Consider the following 19206-nt stretch of genomic DNA (forward strand, 5'->3'; position numbering starts at 1 on the left):
CGGCAAATCATTCAAAAATGGTGCCAAACGGTTCCAAATTCTCCACTGAAAGGTTTGGCGGTTGAAACAGAAGGCTTTTTATCACAGGAAAAGAATTCAGCCCTCAACAACTTAACCGGCAGAAAAAGATTTTTTTGAAAAAATCCTAAGCCCCGGGGTCACAATTTCATAAAAAATCTGACTTTCGGCAATTCACTCAAAAATGGTGCCAGACGGTTGCAAATGATCCTCTGAAAGGTTTGGCTATGGAAATAGAAGAAATCAGCCCTCGACAACTTAACCGGCAGAAAAAGATTTTTTTGAAAAAATCCTAAGCCCCGGGGTCACAATTTCATAAAAAAATCTGACTTTCGCCAATTCATTCAAAAATGGTGCCAAACGGTTCCAAATGCTCCCCTGAAACGTTTGGCGGTTGAAACAGAAGGCTTTTTATCACAGGAGAAGAAATCAGCCCTCAACAACTTAACCGGCAGAAAAAGATTTTTTTGAAAAAATCCTAAGCCCCGGGGTCACAATTTCATAAAAAATCTGACTTTCGGCAATTCACTTAAAAATGGTGCCAGACGGTTGCAAATGATCCTCTGAAAGGTTTGGGAATGGAAATAGAAGAAATCAGCCCTCGACAACTTAACCGGCAGAAAAAGATTTTTTTGAAAAAATCCCTAAGCCCCGGGGTCACAATTTCATAAAAAATCTGACTTTCGGCAATTCATTCAAAAATGGTGCCAAACGGTTCCAAATTCTCCACTGAAAGGTTTGGCGGTTGAAACAGAAGGCTTTTTATCACAGGAAAAGAATTCAGCCCTCAACAACTTAACCGGCAGAAAAAGATTTTTTTGAAAAAATCCTAAGCCCCGGGGTCACAAATTCATATAAAATCTGACTTTCGGCAATTCACTCAAAAATGGTGCCAGACAGTTGCAAATGATCCTCTGAAAGGTTTGGAAATGGAAATAGAAGAAATCAGCCCTCGACAACTTAACCGGCAGAAAAAGATTTTTTTTGAAAAAATCCTAAGCCCCGGGGTCACAATTTCATAAAAAATCTGACTTTCGGCAATTCATTCAAAAATGGTGCCATACGGTTCCAAATTCTCCCCTGAAAGGTTTGGCGGTTGAAACAGAAGGCTTTTTATCACAGGAAAAGAATTCAGCCCTCAACAACTTAACCGGCAGAAAAAGATTTTTTTGAAAAAATCCTAAGCCCCGGGGTCACAATTTCATATAAAATCTGACTTTCGGAAATTCACTCAAAAATGGTGCCAGACGGTTGCAAATGATCCTCTGAAAGGTTTGGGAATGGAAATAGAAGAAATCAGCCCTCGACAACTTAACCGGCAGAAAAGGGTTTTTTTGAAAAAATCCTAAGCCCCGGGGTCACAATTTCATAAAAAATCTGACTTTCGGCAATTCAGTCAAAAATGGTGCCAAACGGTTCCAAATGCTGCCCTGAAAGCTTTGGCGGTTGAAACAGAAGGCTTTTTATCACAGGAGAAGAAATCAGCCCTCAACAACTTAACCGGCAGAAAATGATTTTTTTGAAAAAATCCTAAGCCCCGGGGTCACAAATTCATAAAAAATCTGACTTTCGGCAATTCACTCAAAAATGGTGCCAGACAGTTGCAAATGATCCTCTGAAAGGTTTGGAAATGGAAATAGAAGAAATCAGCCCTTGACAACATAACCGGCAGAAAAAGATTTTTTTTGAAAAAATCCTAAGCCCCGGGGTCACAATTTCATAAAAAATCTGACTTTCGGCAATTCATTCAAAAATGGTGCCATACGGTTCCAAATTCTCCTCTGAAAGGTTTGGCGGTTGAAACGGAAGGCTTTTTATCACAGGAAAAGAATTCAGCCCTCAACAACTTAACCGGCAGAAAAAGATTTTTTTGAAAAAATCCTAAGCCCCGGGGTCACAATTTCATATAAAATCTGACTTTCGGCAATTCACTCAAAAATGGTGCCAGACGGTTGCAAATGATCCTCTGAAAGGTTTGGGAATGGAAATAGAAGAAATCAGCCCTCGACAACTTAACCGGCAGAAAAAGATTTTTTTGATAAAATCCTAAGCCCCGGGGTCACAATTTCATAAAAAACATGACTTTCGGCAATTCATTCAAAAATGGTGCCAAACGGTTCCAAATGCTCCCCTGAAAGGTTTGGCGGTTGAAACAGAAGGCTTTTTATCACAGGAGAAGAAATCAGCCCTCAACAACTTAACCGGCAGAAAATGATTTTTTTGAAAAAATCCTAAGCCCCGGGGTCACAATTTCATAAAAAATCTGACTTTCGGCAATTCATTCAAAAATGGTGCCAAACGGTTCCAAATGCTGCCCTGAAAGGTTTGGCGGTTGAAACAGAAGGCTTTTTATCACAGGAGAAGAAATCAGCCCTCAGCAACTTAACCTGTAGAAAATGATTTTTTTGAAAAAATCCTAAGCCCCGGGGTCACAAATTCATAAAAAATCTGACTTTCGGCAATTCACTCAAAAATGGTGCCAGACGGTTGCAAATGATCCTCTGAAAGCTTTGGGAATGGAAATAGAAGAAATCAGCCCTCGACAACTTAACCGGCAGAAAAAGATTTTTTTGAAAAAATCCTAAGCCCCGGGGTCACAATTTCATAAAAAATCTGACTTTCGGCAATTCACTCAAAAATTGTGCCAAAAGGTTCCAAATGCTGCCCTGAAAGCTTTGGCGGTTGAAACAGAAGGCTTTTTATCACAGGAAAAGAATTCAGCCCTCAACAACTTAACCGGCAGAAAAATATTTTTTTGAAAAAATCCTAAGCCCCGGGGTCACAATTTCATATAAAATCTGACTTTCGGCAATTCACTCAAAAATGGTGCCAGACGGTTGCAAATGATCCTCTGAAAGGTTTGGGAATGGAAATAGAAGAAATCAGCCCTCGACAACTTAACCGGCAGAAAAAGATTTTTTTGAAAAAATCCTAAGCCCCGGGGTCACAATTTCATAAAAAATCTGACTTTCGGCAATTCATTCAAAAATGGTGCCAAACGGTTCCAAATGCTCCCCTGAAAGGTTTGGCGGTTGAAACAGAAGGCTTTTTATCACAGGAGAAGAAATCAGCCCTCAGCAACTTAACCTACAGAAAATGATTTTTTTGAAAAAATCCTAAGCCCCGGGGTCACAAATTCATAAAAAATCTGACTTTCGGCAATTCACTCAAAAATGGTGCCAGACGGTTGCAAATGATCCTCTGAAAGCTTTGGAAATGGAAATAGAAGAAATGAGCCCTCGACAACTTAACCGGCAGAAAAAGATTTTTTTTGAAAAAATCCCGGGGTCACAATTTCATAAAAAATCTGACTTTCGGCAATTCATTCAAAAATGGTGCCATACAGTTCCAAATTCTCCCCTGAAAGGTTTCCCGGTTGAAACAGAAGTCTTTTTATCACAGGAAAAGAATTCAGCCCTCAACAACTTAACCGGCAGAAAAAGATTTTTTTGAAAAAATCCTAAGTCCCGGGGTCACAATTTCATATAAAATCTGACTTTCGGAAATTCACTCAAAAATGGTGCCAGACGGTTGCAAATGATCCTCTGAAAGGTTTGGGAATGGAAATAGAAGAAATCAGCCCTCGACAACTTAACCGGCAGAAAAAGATTTTTTTGAAAAAATCCTAAGCCCCGGGGTCACAATTTCATAAAAAACATGACTTTAGGCAATTCATTCAAAAATGGTGCCAAACGGTTCCAAATTCTCCCCTGAAAGGTTTGGCGGTTGAAACAAAAGTCTTTTTATCACAGGAGAAGAAATCAGCCCTCAACAACTTAACCGGCAGAAAATGATTTTTTTGAAAAAATCCTAAGCCCCGGGGTCACAAATTCATAAAAAATCTGACTTTCGGCAATTCACTAAAAAATGGTGCCAGACAGTTGCAAATGATCCTCTGAAAGGTTTGGAAATGGAAATAGAAGAAATCAGCCCTCGACAACTTAACCGGCAGAAAAAGATTTTTTTGATAAAATCCTAAGCCCAGGGGTCACAATTTCATAAAAAATCTGACTTTCGGCAATTCATTCAAAAATGGTGCCAAACGGTTCCAAATGCTCCCCTGAAAGGTTTGGCGGTTGAAACAGAAGGCTTTTTATCACAGGAGAAGAAATCAGCCCTCAACAACTTAACCGGCAGAAAATGATTTTTTTGAAAAAATCCTAAGCCCCGGGGTCACAATTTCATAAAAAATCTGACTTTCGGAAATTCACTCAAAAATGGTGCCAGACAGTTGCAAATGATCCTCTGAAAGGTTTGGGAATGGAAATAGAAGAAATCAGCCCTCGACAACTTAACCGGCAGAAAAAGGTTTTTTTGAAAAAATCCTAAGCCCCGGGGTCACAATTTCATAAAAAATCTGACTTTCGGCAATTCACTCAAAAATTGTGCCAAAAGGTTCCAAATGCTGCCCTGAAAGCTTTGGCGGTTGAAACAGAAGGCTTTTTATCACAGGAGAAGAAATCAGCCCTCAACAACTTAACCCGCAGAAAATGATTTTTTTGAAAAAATCCTAAGCCCCGGGGTCACAAATTCATAAAAAATCTGACTTTCGGAAATTCACTCAAAAATGGTGCCAGACAGTTGCAAATGATCCTCTGAAAGGTTTGGGAATGGAAATAGAAGAAATCAGCCCTCGACAACTTAACCGGCAGAAAAAGATTTTTTTGAAAAAATCCTAAGCCCCGGGGTCACAATTTCATAAAAAATCTGACTTTCGGCAATTCACTCAAAAATTGTGCCAAAAGGTTCCAAATGCTGCCCTGAAAGCTTTGGCGGTTGAAACAGAAGGCTTTTTATCACAGGAGAAGAAATCAGCCCTCAACAACTTAACCCGCAGAAAAAGATTTTTTTGAAAAAATCCTAAGCCCCGGGGTCACAATTTCATAAAAAATCTGACTTTCGGCAATTCATTCAAAAATGGTGCCAAACGGTTCCAAATTCTCCCCTGAAAGGTTTGGCGGTTGAAACAGAAGGCTTTTTATCACAGGAAAAGAATTCAGCCCTCAACAACTTAACCGGCAGAAAAATATTTTTTTGAAAAAATCCTAAGCCCCGGGGTCACAATTTCATATAAAATCTGACTTTCGGATATTCACTCAAAAATGGTGCCAGACGGTTTCAAATGATCCTCTGAAAGGTTTGGGAATGGAAATAGAAGAAATCAGCCCTCGACAACTTAACCGGCAGAAAAAGATTTTTTTGAAAAAATCCTAAGCCCCGGGGTCACAATTTCATAAAAAATCTGACTTTCGGCAATTCATTCAAAAATGGTGCCAAACGGTTCCAAATGCTCCCCTGAAAGGTTTGGCGGTTGAAACAGAAGGCTTTTTATCACAGGAGAAGAAATCAGCCCTCAACAACTTAACCGGCAGAAAATGATTTTTTTGAAAAAATCCTAAGCCCCGGGGTCACAAATTCATAAAAAATCTGACTTTCGGAAATTCACTCAAAAATGGTGCCAGACAGTTGCAAATGATCCTCTGAAAGGTTTGGGAATGGAAATAGAAGAAATCAGCCCTCGACAACTTAACCGGCAGAAAAAGCTTTTTTTGAAAAAATCCTAAGCCCCGGGGTCACAATTTCATAAAAAATCTGACTTTCGGCAATTCACTCAAAAATTGTGCCAAAAGGTTCCAAATGCTGCCCTGAAAGCTTTGGCGGTTGAAACAGAAGGCTTTTTATCACAGGAGAAGAAATCAGCCCTCAACAACTTAACCCGCAGAAAAAGATTTTTTTGAAAAAATCCTAAGCCCCGGGGTCACAATTTCATAAAAAATCTGACTTTCGGCAATTCATTCAAAAATGGTGCCAAACGGTTCCAAATTCTCCCCTGAAAGGTTTGGCGGTTGAAACAGAAGGCTTTTTATCACAGGAAAAGAATTCAGCCCTCAACAACTTAACCGGCAGAAAAATATTTTTTTGAAAAAATCCTAAGCCCCGGGGTCACAATTTCATATAAAATCTGACTTTCGGATATTCACTCAAAAATGGTGCCAGACGGTTGCAAATGATCCTCTGAAAGGTTTGGGAATGGAAATAGAAGAAATCAGCCCTCGACAACTTAACCGGCAGAGAAAGATTTTTTTGAAAAAATCCTAAGCCCCGGGGTCACAATTTCATAAAAAATCTGACTTTCGGCAATTCATTCAAAAATGGTGCCAAACGGTTCCAAATGCTCCCCTGAAAGGTTTGGCAGTTGAAACAGAAGGCTTTTTATCACAGGAGAAGAAATCAGCCCTCAACAACTTAACCGGCAGAAAAAGATTTTTTTGAAAAAATCCTAAGCCCCGGGGTCACAATTTCATATAAAATCTGACTTTCGGCAATTCACTCAAAAATGGTGCCAGACGGTTGCAAATGATCCTCTGAAAGGTTTGGGAATGGAAATAGAAGAAATCAGCCCTCGACAACTTAACCGGCAGAAAAAGATTTTTTTGATAAAATCCTAAGCCCCGGGGTCACAATTTCATAAAAAATCTGACTTTCGGCAATTCATTCAAAAATGGTGCCAAACGGTTCCAAATGCTCCCCTGAAAGGTTTGGCGGTTGAAACAGAAGGCTTTTTATCACAGGAGAAGAAATCAGCCCTCAACAACTTAACCGGCAGAAAATGATTTTTTTGAAAAAATCCTAAGCCCCGGGGTCACAATTTCATAAAAAATCTGACTTTCGGCAATTCATTCAAAAATGGTGCCAAACGGTTCCAAATGCTGCCCTGAAAGGTTTGGCGGTTGAAACAGAAGGCTTTTTATCACAGGAGAAGAAATCAGCCCTCAGCAACTTAACCTGTAGAAAATGATTTTTTTGAAAAAATCCTAAGCCCCGGGGTCACAAATTCATAAAAAATCTGACTTTCGGCAATTCACTCAAAAATGGTGCCAGACGGTTGCAAATGATCTTCTGAAAGCTTTGGGAATGGAAATAGAAGAAATCAGCCCTCGACAACTTAACCGGCAGAAAAAGATTTTTTTGAAAAAATCCTAAGCCCCGGGGTCACAATTTCATAAAAAATCTGACTTTCGGCAATTCACTCAAAAATTGTGCCAAAAGGTTCCAAATGCTGCCCTGAAAGCTTTGGCGGTTGAAACAGAAGGCTTTTTATCACAGGAGAAGAAATCAGCCCTCAACAACTTAACCAGCAGAAAATGATTTTTTTGAAAAAATCCTAAGCCCCGGGGTCACAAATTCATAAAAAATCTGACTTTCGGCAATTCACTCAAAAATGGTGCCAGACGGTTGCAAATGATCCTCTGAAAGCTTTGGAAATGGAAATAGAAGAAATGAGCCCTCGACAACTTAACCGGCAGAAAAAGATTTTTTTTGAAAAAATCCCGGGGTCACAATTTCATAAAAAATCTGACTTTCGGCAATTCATTCAAAAATGGTGCCATACAGTTCCAAATTCTCCCCTGAAAGGTTTCCCGGTTGAAACAGAAGTCTTTTTATCACAGGAAAAGAATTCAGCCCTCAACAACTTAACCGGCAGAAAAAGATTTTTTTGAAAAAATCCTAAGTCCCGGGGTCACAATTTCATATAAAATCTGACTTTCGGAAATTCACTCAAAAATGGTGCCAGACGGTTGCAAATGATCCTCTGAAAGGTTTGGGAATGGAAATAGAAGAAATCAGCCCTCGACAACTTAACCGGCAGAAAAAGATTTTTTTGAAAAAATCCTAAGCCCCGGGGTCACAATTTCATAAAAAACATGACTTTAGGCAATTCATTCAAAAATGGTGCCAAACGGTTCCAAATTCTCCCCTGAAAGGTTTGGCGGTTGAAACAAAAGTCTTTTTATCACAGGAGAATAAATCAGCCCTCAACAACTTAACCGGCAGAAAATGATTTTTTTGAAAAAATCCTAAGCCCCGGGGTCACAAATTCATAAAAAATCTGACTTTCGGCAATTCACTCAAAAATGGTGCCAGACAGTTGCAAATGATCCTCTGAAAGTTTTGGAAATGGAAATAGAAGAAATCAGCCCTCGACAACTTAACCGGCAGAAAAAGATTTTTTTGATAAAATCCTAAGCCCAGGGGTCACAATTTCATAAAAAATCTGACTTTCGGCAATTCATTCAAAAATGGTGCCAAACGGTTCCAAATGCTCCCCTGAAAGGTTTGGCGGTTGAAACAGAAGGCTTTTTATCACAGGAGAAGAAATCAGCCCTCAACAACTTAACCGGCAGAAAATGATTTTTTTGAAAAAATCCTAAGCCCCGGGGTCACAATTTCATAAAAAATCTGACTTTCGGCAATTCATTCAAAAATGGTGCCAAACGGTTCCAAATGCTCCCCTGAAAGGTTTGGCGGTTGAAACAGAAGGCTTTTTATCACAGGAGAAGAAATCAGCCCTCAACAACTTAACCGGCAGAAAATGATTTTTTTGAAAAAATCCTAAGCCCCGGGGTCACAAATTCATAAAAAATCTGACTTTCGGAAATTCACTCAAAAATGGTGCCAGACAGTTGCAAATGATCCTCTGAAAGGTTTGGGAATGGAAATAGAAGAAATCAGCCTTCGACAACTTAACCGGCAGAAAAAGGTTTTTTTGAAAAAATCCTAAGCCCCGGGGTCACAATTTCATAAAAAATCTGACTTTCGGCAATTCACTCAAAAATGGTGCCAAACGGTTCCAAATGCTGCCCTGAAAGCTTTGGCGGTTGAAACAGAAGGCTTTTTATCACAGGAGAAGAAATCAGCCCTCAACAACTTAACCGGCAGAAAATGATTTTTTTGAAGAAATCCTAAGTCCCGGGGTCACAATTTCATATAAAATCTGACTTTCGGAAATTCACTCAAAAATGGTGCCAGACGGTTGCAAATGATCCTCTGAAAGGTTTGGGAATGGAAATAGAAGAAATCAGCCCTCGACAACTTAACCGGCAGAAAAAGATTTTTTTGAAAAAATCCTAAGCCCCGGGGTCACAATTTCATAAAAAACATGACTTTAGGCAATTCATTCAAAAATGGTGCCAAACGGTTCCAAATTCTCCCCTGAAAGGTTTGGCGGTTGAAACAAAAGTCTTTTTATCACAGGAGAATAAATCAGCCCTCAACAACTTAACCGGCAGAAAATGATTTTTTTGAAAAAATCCTAAGCCCCGGGGTCACAAATTCATAAAAAATCTGACTTTCGGCAATTCACTCAAAAATGGTGCCAGACAGTTGCAAATGATCCTCTGAAAGGTTTGGAAATGGAAATAGAAGAAATCAGCCCTCGACAACTTAACCGGCAGAAAAAGATTTTTTTGATAAAATCCTAAGCCCAGGGGTCACAATTTCATAAAAAATCTGACTTTCGGCAATTCATTCAAAAATGGTGCCAAACGGTTCCAAATGCTCCCCTGAAAGGTTTGGCGGTTGAAACAGAAGGCTTTTTATCACAGGAGAAGAAATCAGCCCTCAACAACTTAACCGGCAGAAAATGATTTTTTTGAAAAAATCCTAAGCCCCGGGGTCACAATTTCATAAAAAATCTGACTTTCGGCAATTCATTCAAAAATGGTGCCAAACGGTTCCAAATGCTCCCCTGAAAGGTTTGGCGGTTGAAACAGAAGGCTTTTTATCACAGGAGAAGAAATCAGCCCTCAACAACTTAACCGGCAGAAAATGATTTTTTTGAAAAAATCCTAAGCCCCGGGGTCACAAATTCATAAAAAATCTGACTTTCGGAAATTCACTCAAAAATGGTGCCAGACAGTTGCAAATGATCCTCTGAAAGGTTTGGGAATGGAAATAGAAGAAATCAGCCTTCGACAACTTAACCGGCAGAAAAAGGTTTTTTTGAAAAAATCCTAAGCCCCGGGGTCACAATTTCATAAAAAATCTGACTTTCGGCAATTCACTCAAAAATGGTGCCAAACGGTTCCAAATGCTGCCCTGAAAGCTTTGGCGGTTGAAACAGAAGGCTTTTTATCACAGGAGAAGAAATCAGCCCTCAACAACTTAACCGGCAGAAAATGATTTTTTTGAAGAAATCCTAAGCCCCGGGGTCACAAATTCATAAAAAATCTGACTTTCGGCAATTCACTCAAAAATGGTGCCAGACAGTTGCAAATGATCCTCTGAAAGGTTTGGAAAGGGAAATAGAAGAAATCAGCCCTTGACAACTTAACCGGCAGAAAAAGATTTTTTTTGAAAAAATCCTAAGCCCCGGGGTCACAATTTCATAAAAAATCTGACTTTCGGCAATTCATTCAAAAATGGTGCCATACGGTTCCAAATTCTCCTCTGAAAGGTTTGGCGGTTGAAACAGAAGGCTTTTTATCACAGGAAAAGAATTCAGCCCTCAACAACTTAACCGGCAGAAAAAGATTTTTTTGAAAAAATCCTAAGCCCCGGGGTCACAATTTCATATAAAATCTGACTTTCGGAAATTCACTCAAAAATGGTGCCAGACGGTTGCAAATGATTCTCTGAAAGGTTTGGGAATGGAAATAGAAGAAATCAGCCCTCGACAACTTAACCGGCAGAAAAAGATTTTTTTGATAAAATCCTAAGCCCCGGGGTCACAATTTCATAAAAAATCTGACTTTCGGCAATTCATTCAAAAATGTTGCCAAACGGTTCCAAATGCTCCCCTGAAAGGTTTGGCGGTTGAAACAGAAGGCTTTTTATCACAGGAGAAGAAATCAGCCCTCAACAACTTAACCGGCAGAAAATGATTTTTTTGAAAAAATCCTAAGCCCCGGGGTCACAATTTCATAAAAAATCTGACTTTCGGCAATTCATTCAAAAATGGTGCCAAACGGTTCCAAATGCTCCCCTGAAAGGTTTGGCGGTTGAAACAGAAGGCTTTTTATCACAGGAGAAGAAATCAGCCCTCAACAACTTAACCGGCAGAAAATGATTTTTTTGAAAAAATCCTAAGCCCCGGGGTCACAAATTCATAAAAAATCTGACTTTCGGAAATTCACTCAAAAATGGTGCCAGACAGTTGCAAATGATCCTCTGAAAGGTTTGGGAATGGAAATAGAAGAAATCAGCCCTCGACAACTTAACCGGCAGAAAAAGGTTTTTTTGAAAAAATCCTAAGCCCCGGGGTCACAATTTCATAAAAAATCTGACTTTCGGCAATTCACTCAAAAATTGTGCCAAAAGGTTCCAAATGCTGCCCTGAAAGCTTTGGCGGTTGAAACAGAAGGCTTTTTATCACAGGAGAAGAAATCAGCCCTCAACAACTTAACCCGCAGAAAATGATTTTTTTGAAAAAATCCTAAGCCCCGGGGTCACAAATTCATAAAAAATCTGACTTTCGGAAATTCACTCAAAAATGGTGCCAGACAGTTGCAAATGATCCTCTGAAAGGTTTGGGAATGGAAATAGAAGAAATCAGCCCTCGACAACTTAACCGGCAGAAAAAGATTTTTTTGAAAAAATCCTAAGCCCCGGGGTCACAATTTCATAAAAAATCTGACTTTCGGCAATTCACTCAAAAATTGTGCCAAAAGGTTCCAAATGCTGCCCTGAAAGCTTTGGCGGTTGAAACAGAAGGCTTTTTATCACAGGAGAAGAAATCAGCCCTCAACAACTTAACCCGCAGAAAAAGATTTTTTTGAAAAAATCCTAAGCCCCGGGGTCACAATTTCATAAAAAATCTGACTTTCGGCAATTCATTCAAAAATGGTGCCAAACGGTTCCAAATTCTCCCCTGAAAGGTTTGGCGGTTGAAACAGAAGGCTTTTTATCACAGGAAAAGAATTCAGCCCTCAACAACTTAACCGGCAGAAAAATATTTTTTTGAAAAAATCCTAAGCCCCGGGGTCACAATTTCATATAAAATCTGACTTTCGGATATTCACTCAAAAATGGTGCCAGACGGTTGCAAATGATCCTCTGAAAGGTTTGGGAATGGAAATAGAAGAAATCAGCCCTCGACAACTTAACCGGCAGAAAAAGATTTTTTTGAAAAAATCCTAAGCCCCGGGGTCACAATTTCATAAAAAATCTGACTTTCGGCAATTCATTCAAAAATGGTGCCAAACGGTTCCAAATGCTCCCCTGAAAGGTTTGGCGGTTGAAACAGAAGTCTTTTTATCACAGGAGAAGAAATCAGCCCTCAACAACTTAACCGGCAGAAAATGATTTTTTTGAAAAAATCCTAAGCCCCGGGGTCACAAATTCATAAAAAATCTGACTTTCGGAAATTCACTCAAAAATGGTGCCAGACAGTTGCAAATGATCCTCTGAAAGGTTTGGGAATGGAAATAGAAGAAATCAGCCCTCGACAACTTAACCGGCAGAAAATGATTTTTTTGAAAAAATCCTAAGCCCCGGGGTCACAATTTCATAAAAAATCTGACTTTCGGCAATTCATTCAAAAATGGTGCCAAACGGTTCCAAATGCTCCCCTGAAAGGTTTGGCGGTTGAAACAGAAGGCTTTTTATCACAGGAAAAGAATTCAGCCCTCAACAACTTAACCGGCAGAAAAATATTTTTTTGAAAAAATCCTAAGCCCCGGGGTCACAATTTCATAAAAAATCTGACTTTCGGCAATTCACTCAAAAATGGTGCCAGACGGTTGCAAATGATCCTCTGAAAGGTTTGGGAATGGAAATAGAAGAAATCAGCCCTCGACAACTTAACCGGCAGAAAAAGATTTTTTTGATAAAATCCTAAGCCCCGGGGTCACAATTTCATAAAAAATCTGACTTTCGGCAATTCACTCAAAAATTGTGCCAAAAGGTTCCAAATGCTGCCCTGAAAGCTTTGGCGGTTGAAACAGAAGGCTTTTTATCACAGGAGAAGAAATCAGCCCTCAACAACTTAACCCGCAGAAAAAGATTTTTTTGAAAAAATCCTAAGCCCCGGGGTCACAATTTCATAAAAAATCTGACTTTCGGCAATTCATTCAAAAATGGTGCCAAACGGTTCCAAATTCTCCCCTGAAAGGTTTGGCGGTTGAAACAGAAGGCTTTTTATCACAGGAAAAGAATTCAGCCCTCAACAACTTAACCGGCAGAAAAATATTTTTTTGAAAAAATCCTAAGCCCCGGGGTCACAATTTCATATAAAATCTGACTTTCGGCAATTCACTCAAAAATGGTGCCAGACGGTTGCAAATGATCCTCTGAAAGGTTTGGGAATGGAAATAGAAGAAATCAGCCCTCGACAACTTAACCGGCAGAAAAAGATTTTTTTGATAAAATCCTAAGCCCCGGGGTCACAATTTCATAAAAAATCTGACTTTCGGCAATTCATTCAAAAATGGTGCCAAACGGTTCCAAATGCTCACCTGAAAGGTTTGGCGGTTGAAACAGAAGGCTTTTTAACACAGGAGAAGAAATCAGCCCTCAACATCTTAACCGGCAGAAAATGATTTTTTTGAAAAAATCCTAAACCCCGGGGTCACAAATTCATAAAAAATCTGACTTTCGGCAATTCACTCAAAAATGGTGCCAGACGGTTGCAAATGATCCTCTGAAAGGTTTGGGAATGGAAATAGAAGAAACCAGCTCTCGACAACTTAATCGGCAGAAAAAGATTTTTTTGAAAAAATCCTAAGCCCCGGGGTCACAATTTCATAAAAAATCTGACTTTCGGCAATTCATTCAAAAATGGTGCCAAATGGTTCCAAATTCTCCACTGAAAGGTTTGGCGGTTGAAACAGAAGGCTTTTTATCACAGGAAAAGAATTCAGCCCTCAACAACTTAACCGGCAGAAAAAGATTTTTTTGAAAAAATCCTAAGCCCCGGGGTCACAATTTCATATAAAATCTGACTTTCGGAAATTCACTCAAAAATGGTGCCAGACGGTTGCAAATGATCCTCTGAATGGTTTGGGAATGGAAATAGAAGAAATTAGCCCTCGACAACTTAACCGGCAGAAAAAAATTTTTTTGATAAAATCCTAAGCCCCGGGGTCACAATTTCATAAAAAATCTGACTTTCGGCAATTCATTCAAAAATGGTGCCAAACGGTTCCAAATGCTCCCCTGAAAGGTTTGGCGGTTGAAACAGAAGGCTTTTTATCACAGGAGAAGAAATCAGCCCTCAACAACTTAACCGGCAGAAAATGTTTTGAAAAAATCCTAAGGCCCGGGGTCACAAATTCATAAAAATTCTGACTTTCGGCAATTCACTCAAAAATGGTGCCAGACGGTTGCAAATGATCCTCTGAAAGGTTTGGGAATGGAAATAGAAGAAACCAGCCCTCGACAACTTAACCGGCAGAAAAAGATTTTTTTGAAAAAAACCTAAGCCCCGGGGTCACAATTTCATTAAAAATCTGACTTTCGGGAATTCATTCAAAAATGGTGCCAAACGGTTCCAAATGCTCCCCTGAAAGGTTTGGCGGTTGAAACAGAAGGATTTTTATCACAGGAGAAGAAATCAGCCCTCAACAACTTAACCGGCAGAAAATGATTTTTTTGAAAAAATCCTAAGCCCCGGGGTCACAAATTCATAAAAAATCTGACTTTCGGAAATTCACTCAAAAATGGTGCCAGACGGTTGAAAATAAACCACTGAAAGGTTAGGGAATGGAAATAGAAGAAATCAGCCCTCAACAACTTAAAAGCCAGAAAAGGATTATTTTGGAAAAATCCTAAGCCCCGGGGCCACAATTTCATAAAAAATCTGACTTTCGGCAAGTCACTCAAAAATGGTGCCAAACGGTTCCAAATGCTGCCCTGAAAGGTTTGGGGGTTGAAACAGAAGGCTTTTTATCACAGGAAAAGAAATCAGCCCTCACCAACTTAACAGGCAGAAAAAGATTTTTTTGAAAAAATCCTAAGCTCCGGGGTCACAATTTCATAAAAAATCTGACTTTTGGAAATTCACTCAAAAATTGTGCCAAAAGGTTCCAAATTCTCCCCTGAAAGGTTTGGCGGTTGAAACAGAAGGCTTTTTATCACAGGAAAAGAATTCAGCCCTCGACAACTTAACCGGCAGAAAAAGATTTTTTTGAAAAAATCCCTAGGCCCGGGGTCACAATTTCATAAAAAAATCTGACTTTCGGCAATTCATTCAAAAATGGTGCCAAACGGTTCCAAATTCTCCCCTGAAAGGTTTGGCGGTTGAAACAAAAGTCTTTTTATCACAGGAGAAGAAATCAGCCCTCAACAACTTAACCGGCAGAAAATGATTTTTTTGAAAAAATCCTAAGCCCCGGGGTCACAAATTCATAAAAAATCTGACTTTCGGCAATTCACTCAAAAATGGTGCCAGACGGTTGCAAATGATCCTCTGAAAGGTTTGGGAATGGAAATAGAAGAAATCAGCCCTCGACAACTTAACCGGCAGAAAAAGATTTTTTTGAAAAAATCCTAAGCCCCGGGGTCACAATTTCATAAAAAATCTGACTTTCGGCAATTCACTCAAAAATTGTGCCAAAAGGTTCCAAATGCTGCCCTGAAAGCTTTGGCGGTTAAAACAGAAGGCTTTTTATCACAGGAGAAGAAATCAGCCCTCAACAACTTAACCCGCAGAAAAAGATTTTTTTGAAAAAATCCTAAGCCCCGGGGTCACAATTTCATATAAAATCTGACTTTCGGCAATTCACTCAAAAATTGTGCCAAAAGGTTCGAAATTCTCCCCGAAAGGTTTGGCGGTTTAAACAGAAGTCTTTTTATCACAGGAGAGGAAATCAGCCCTCAACAACTTAACCGGCAGAAAAAGATTTTTTTGAAAAAATCCTAAGCCCCGGGGTCACAATTTCATATAAAATCTGACTTTCGGAAATTCACTCAAAAATGTTGCCAGACGGTTGCAAATGATCCTCTGAAAGGTTTGGGAATGGAAATAGAAGAAATCAGCCCTCGACAACTTAACCGGCAGAAAAAGATTTTTTTGAAAAAATCCTAAGCCCCGGGGTCACAATTTCATAAAAAACATGACTTTAGGCAATTCATTCAAAAATGGTGCCAAACGGTTCCAAATTCTCCCCTGAAAGGTTTGGCGGTTGAAACAAAAGTCTTTTTATCACAGGAGAAGAAATCAGCCCTCAACAACTTAACCGGCTGAAAATGATTTTTTTGAAAAAATCCTAAGCCCCGGGGTCACAAATTCATAAAAAATCTGACTTTCGGCAATTCACTCAAAAATGGTGCCAGACAGTTGCAAATGATCCTCTGAAAGGTTTGGAAATGGAAATAGAAGAAATCAGCCCTCGACAACTTAACCGGCAGAAAAAGATTTTTTTTGAAAAAATCCTAAGCCCCGGGGTCACAATTTCATAAAAAATCTGACTTTCGGCAATTCATTCAAAAATGGTGCCATACGGTTCCAAATTCTCCTCTGAAAGGTTTCCCGGTTGAAACAGAAGTCTTTTTATCACAGGAAAAGAATTCAGCCCTCAACAACTTAACCGGCAGAAAAAGATTTTTTTGAAAAAATCCTAAGTCCCGGGGTCACAATTTCATATAAAATCTGACTTTCGGAAATTCACTCAAAAATGGTGCCAGACGGTTGCAAATGATCCTCTGAAAGGTTTGGGAATGGAAATAGAAGAAATCAGCCCTCGACAACTTAACCGGCAGAAAAAGATTTTTTTGAAAAAATCCTAAGCCCCGGGGTCACAATTTCATAAAAAATCTGACTTTCGGCAATTCATTCAAAAATGGTGCCAAACGGTTCCAAATGCTCCCCTGAAAGGTTTGGCGGTTGAAACAGAAGGCTTTTTATCACAGGAGAAGAAATCAGCCCTCAACAACTTAACCGGCAGAAAATGATTTTTTTGAAAAAATCCTAAGCCACGGGGTCACAAATTCATAAAAAATCTGACTTTCGGCAATTCACTCAAAAATGGTGCCAGACGGTTGCAAATGATCCTCTGAAAGGTTTGGAAATGGAAATAGAAGAAATCAGCCCTTGACAACTTAACCGGCAGAAAAAGATTTTTTTGAAAAAATCCTAAGCCCCGGGGACACAATTTCATAAAAAATCTGACTTTCGGCAATTCACTCAAAAATTGTGCCAAAAGGTTCCAAATGCTGCCCTGGAAGCTTTGGCGGTTGAAACAGAAGGCTTTTTATCACAGGAGAAGAAATCAGCCCTCAACAACTTAACCCGCAGAAAAAGATTTTTTTGAAAAAATCCTAAGCCCCGGGGTCACAATTTCATAAAAAATCTGACTTTCGGCAATTCATTCAAAAATGGTGCCAAACGGTTCCAAATTCTCCCCTGAAAGGTTTGGCGGTTGAAACAGAAGGCTTTTTATCAAAGGAAAAGAATTCAGCCCTCAACAACTTAACCGGCAGAAAAACATTTTTTTGAAAAAATCCTAAGCCCTGGGGTCACAATTTCATATAAAATCTGACTTTCGGAAATTCACTCAAAAATGGTGCCAGACGGTTGCAAATGATCCTCTGAAAGGTTTGGGAATGGAAATAGAAGAAATCAGCCCTCGACAACTTAACCGGCAGAAAAAGATTTTTTAAAAAAATCCTAAACCCCGGGGTCACAATTTCATAAAAAATCTGACTTTCGGCAATTCATTCAAAAATGGTGCCAAACGGTTCCAAATGCTCCCCTGCAAGGTTTGGCAGTTGAAACAGAAGGCTTTTTATCACAGGAGAAGAAATCAGCCCTCAACAACTTAACCGGCAGAAAAATATTTTTTTGAAAAAATCCTAAGCCCCGGGGTCACAAATTCATAAAAAATCTGACTTTTGGCAATTCACTCAAAAATGGTGCCAGACGGTTGCAAATGATCCTCTGAAAGGTTTGGGAATGGAAATAGAAGAAATCAGCCCTCGACAACTTAACCGGCAGAAAAAGATTTTTTTGAAAAAATCCTAAGCCCCGGGGTCACAATTTCATAAAAAATCTGACTTTCGGCAATTCATTCAAAAATGGTGCCAAACGGTTCCAAATGCTGCCCTGAAAGGTTTGGCGGTTGAAACAGAAGGCTTTTTATCACAGGAGAAGAAATCAGCCCTCAGCAACTTAACCTGTAGAAAATGATTTTTTTGAAAAAATCCTAAGCCCCGGGGTCACAAATTCATAAAAAATCTGACTTTCGGCAATTCACTCAAAAATGGTGCCAGACGGTTGCAAATGATCCTCTGAAAGCTTTGGGAATGGAAATAGAAGAAATCAGCCCTCGACAACTTAACCGGCAGAAAATGATTTTTTTGAAAAAATCCTAAGCCCCGGGGTCACAATTTCATAAAAAATCTGACTTTCGGCAATTCATTCAAAAATGGTGCCAAACGGTTCCAAATGCTCCCCTGAAAGGTTTGGCGGTTGAAACAGAAGGCTTTTTATCACAGGAAAAGAATTCAGCCCTCAACAACTTAACCGGCAGAAAAAGATTTTTTTGAAAAAATCCTAAGCCCCGGGGTCACAATTTCATAAAAAATCTGACTTTCGGCAATTCACTCAAAAATGGTGCCAGACGGTTGCAAATGATCCTCTGAAAGGTTTGGGAATGGAAATAGAAGAAATCAGCCCTCGACAACTTAACCGGCAGAAAAAGATTTTTTTGATAAAATCCTAAGCCCCGGGGTCACAATTTCATAAAAAATCTGACTTTCGGCAATTCATTCAAAAATGGTGCCAAACGGTTCCAAATGCTCCCCTGAAAGGTTTGGCGGTTGAAACAGAAGGCTTTTTAACACAGGAGAAGAAATCAGCCCTCAACATCTTAACCGGCAGAAAATGATTTTTTTGAAAAAATCCTAAACCCCGGGGTCACAAATTCATAAAAAATCTGACTTTCGGCAATTCACTCAAAAATGGTGCCAGACGGTTGCAAATGATCCTCTGAAAGGTTTGGGAATGGAAATAGAAGAAACCAGCTCTCGACAACTTAATCGGCAGAAAAAGATTTTTTTGAAAAAATCCTAAGCCCCGGGGTCACAATTTCATAAAAAATCTGACTTTCGGCAATTCATTCAAAAATGGTGCCAAACGGTTCCAAATGCTGCCCTGAAAGCTTTGGCGGTTGAAACAGAAGGCTTTTTATCACAGGAAAAGAAATCAGCCCTCAAGAACTTAACCGGCAGAAAAAGATTTTTTTGAAAAAATCCTAAGCCCCGGGGTCACAATTTCATAAAAAATCTGACTTTCGGCAATTCATTCAAAAATGGTGCCAAATGGTTCCAAATTCTCCACTGAAAGGTTTGGCGGTTGAAACAGAAGGCTTTTTATCACAGGAAAAGAATTCAGCCCTCAACAACTTAACCGGCAGAAAAAGATTTTTTTGAAAAAATCCTAAGCCCCGGGGTCACAATTTCATATAAAAT

The sequence above is a fragment of the Podarcis raffonei genome, chromosome 6 (assembly GCF_027172205.1).
Source record: "Podarcis raffonei isolate rPodRaf1 chromosome 6, rPodRaf1.pri, whole genome shotgun sequence".
In the NCBI taxonomy this organism is placed as follows: domain Eukaryota; kingdom Metazoa; phylum Chordata; class Lepidosauria; order Squamata; family Lacertidae; genus Podarcis; species Podarcis raffonei.